Raw genomic sequence first — 3,820 nt, 5'->3', positions numbered from 1 at the left:
TTAAGTAACTTAACTGTAGAAATTCAGAAAAAAAATTCCGGCACCTCCCTCTTCTTAGCCCCACCCTTTGATTCATGTTCACAAGCCTGTACCCTCTCCCTTTCAGGTTTATCTTGGCCAGAAGCTCAAATAAAAAGACAGAGAGATAGATGATTAAGGTTTTGCCTAAATTATTTAATTACCCACAGTTTCCGTGTCTATTCTCATGTAGAGAACTGAATTCTGACAAACTGTAACTCATAGTCTCCTGGCTTAATCTTCTCTCTAGTCTGCCAACTAGCAGCAATTAGAGTGCTTTTCCCAATAGATCTTTTCTTAAAAAGACAAAAATAGAAAGCTTCAAATTAGTGGAATACTGGTGGGCAATGAAATGGAAAATATTGTTGGTGAAGCATTAACTATTAAACTGTTAAGGTTACCCTTCTCATTTGAAGTCTACACCAAGCATAACTCCAATGAGTGAGGTGTCCATTGTCCCCACCCCAGGGAGAAGAGGTCTGGATCAATGTTTTAGACACAGTCACTGAGTCAGATGTTGATTCATCATTTTGTGGTTCTCTTTTATTTCTCCCTGTGAATGTTCCCTCACTCTTGCATATTTATTAGAAACGAAAACAGAAGCTTATAGTTTTGTTTTCTATCACAGCATGTATGTGCTTGGAGGAACGGAGGAGGGAACGAAGAGAGGGATGGGAATGGAGAAACAATCCAGAAGGCAATAAGAGAAGAGAGAAGCCTCTTTGTTTATAACATATTTGGTATGTTTTTCTTCATGCAGTTTCCATTTTTCTCTTCATAGAGTCACACATATCTTCTGGAAAGCTGGCTCAGAGTTTAATATTTGAATGTTGGTGTGGAACCTAGAGCAGAATGTTTCTCTGGATTTCACTAGAAAGTGTGACTTGTGGTGGGAAATCCTATGATGCCTGCCTGACATGTGCTGAGCAGATATTATTATCTGTGGATGTCTCCAGACTATTATTAGCTGAAAGTATCCTATGGAGGCTCCAGATAGAGGGACTGCTCATCTTGAGTGACAGAGGTTCACCAGAGCGTGGTTTGTGCCCCATCATTTGCTCTAGTTATTTATGTCGCATTAAATGCATCAATGTAGATTCTGCTGAACCAGCTAAGAAATTGTTTCTTCTTCTTTAAAGTCACAGACTAAGTTTTATTCATTTTATCCCCCAAACCTTCTTCAGATTTCTTTCCCACTTACCTCTTGATTAAAATCCTTACATATGGGTATATAACCTACATCGATAAAATCATGATTGTCCATAATTTTGATGACTGTGGTGAGGCAGAGAAAGAGGTAATAGTATCTTAGGTTAACAATATAATATTATTAGCATTATTTTGTTTGTTGTTATTTATGGCCTGCCCTATGTGTATGTAGTAATATGTACAGATGTTACTAGTGGGGATGGAGGGATAGGAACTAAATGAATGGGGAAGCAGGGTGGGAGGGAGAATTTTTGTTCTAGTCTTTTTATGATATTTAATGTTTAGACTGCATAGATTTATTATGTATTCAAAAATTTTTTGAAACAGAGAGAAGAATTCCAGGTACATCAATATTATTCTCATAGGAATCTGGAAGAAAGTAATTAGAGTGGGGCAGAGACAACTGAGTGGATAATAGCATGGCTGTCTTATTCAGTTTGGGTTGCTATAACAAAGTACCATAGTTTGGGTGGCTTAAACAACAAACATTTATTTTTCACAGTTCTGGAGGCTGGAAGAATGAGATCAGGGTGCCAGCATAGTTGGATTCTTGGTGATGGCTCTCTTCTTGGTTCAGAACGCTGCCTACTCTCTGTGTCCATACGTGGTGGAGAGAGGAAGCTCTGGTCCCTTCATCTCCTTATAAGGGCACTAATTGCATCATGGGGACTCCACCTTCATGATCTAATCTAACCCTAATTACCTCCCAAAGGCCCCACTTCCAAATACCATCACACTGGGAATTACAGTTGCAACGTATATATTAGGGAGACACGAACATTCAGTCCATAGCAATGACTGAGACTTTCCCAGAAATGAAGCAAAATACAAGTTTCCCGATGGAAAAAAATCTGCTGATGAACAAGATAAATTTTTAAAAAACAATTAAAAAATACTCTTAATGCAATGAAATATCACTAACATCATCAAGAGCAAAAAGAAAATTATTAAAACTACAAGAAGCAAGAATTATCCTGATATCTACTTTTCCATCAGCAACTTTGGTGCCAGAAGATAATAAAATTATATCCTTAAAGTTCTGAAGAGTGCTTTGAACCTAGAATTCTACGCTCATATTCTAACTCAATAACGAGAGCAAAATATGGATATCTTAAGACTCACAATGATTCAGCAAACTACTACTTGTCGACTTGCTGAATGAATTATTGAACTACATAGAAAAATGAATCTAAGAGTAAGGAGAAGAATGCAGGAAGCAAGAACCCCTAATTTTTAAGAAGGTCTAATTGAAAGGAAAAAAACACAATTCAAACCTTAAAAAATTAACTCAATTGTCTGAGATTCCACGTTTGATCAGCTGACAGTGAGACAGTTTTATGCTGAGAAAGATAACCATAATCACTATTATTTATTAAATACTGTATATGCTAAGCATTCTTTCGATTGCTTTTTATGTATGAATTCATTTAATCTTCACAGCAACCTTATGAGGAAAGCATTTTCTCTAGCTTACACTGAAAGAAAACTGAAGCACGAAGAAGCACCATTCCTCCCCCGTGGTTAGACTCAGAAGTGTTAGAACTGGGATTTGGATGTCCTGAAGCTACCTCCTTAGCCACCATGCTCCAGAGGGTCATTCATCCCTGCCTTCCATCATAGGGAAGGGTGTTGCCTGGGAGACATTTCCAGGATCCAGCCATGCTTCTGCAGCCGGACTCTGTAGCCAGTTCAGACTCCCCAAACCGCAGATCTGCCTTAGTTCTCAGGACTTAAATTATGTTCTGCTCTGCCTCTGATCCACTCAAAAGTATTCAGTGCTATTTGAAGCAAACACCCTTAAAAGAAGCCGTCTTGTATTTCCCCTCCTGCTCTTGCATCCAGCCCATCTCCACTCCTCTGAACTCTCAGTTCAGTGGCTGTGACCTTAATTCTATGTTTGGACCTCTGGACTTGATGTTTATTCCTGATGTTCTTTTTTTTTTTTTTTTTTTTTAATTTATTTATTTTAATTTTTTGTTTATTGCAGTAACATTGGTTTATAACATTGTAAAAATTTCAGGTGTACATCACTGTACTTCTATTTCTGCATAGATTACATCATGTTCACCACCAAAATACTAATTGCAACCCATCACCACACACATGTACCGAATTATCCCTTTCACCCTCCTCCCTCCCCCCTTCCCCTCTGGTAACCACCAATCCAATCTCTGTCCCTATGTGTTTGTTTATTGTTGTTATTATCTACTACTTAATGAAGGAAATCATACGGTATTTGACCTTCTCCCTCTGACTTATTTCACTTTGCATTATACCCTCAATGTCCATCCATGTTGAGGTTTAAACACCGGTGTCCCCACAGGACTCTGACCCAAACCAGTCTTCCGAATTGCTATGCCCTTTGCTGCTGTGAGAAGGCGGATCTAAACAATTTTTCACATGACCCCATCCCATCCCCAACATTGGGGCTCCTTGCAAGAGGGTTGGTTATCCCCCTGGTTCCTTTATTCTGTCTATTTTTTCTTAGTTCCCACAAATGAGCGATGATGCCTGATTCTTGAGAATCAAGATCTAACAGGGTCTTATGAGCCGAAGACCTAATGGAATGACAACAAACAAATGGCTGCATGGA

Source organism: Ceratotherium simum, chromosome 14, assembly GCF_057802395.1.
Source record: "Ceratotherium simum simum isolate JZ-2026a chromosome 14, ASM5780239v1, whole genome shotgun sequence".
Lineage (NCBI taxonomy): Eukaryota > Metazoa > Chordata > Mammalia > Perissodactyla > Rhinocerotidae > Ceratotherium > Ceratotherium simum.
This window is presented reverse-complemented; position numbering follows the sequence as displayed.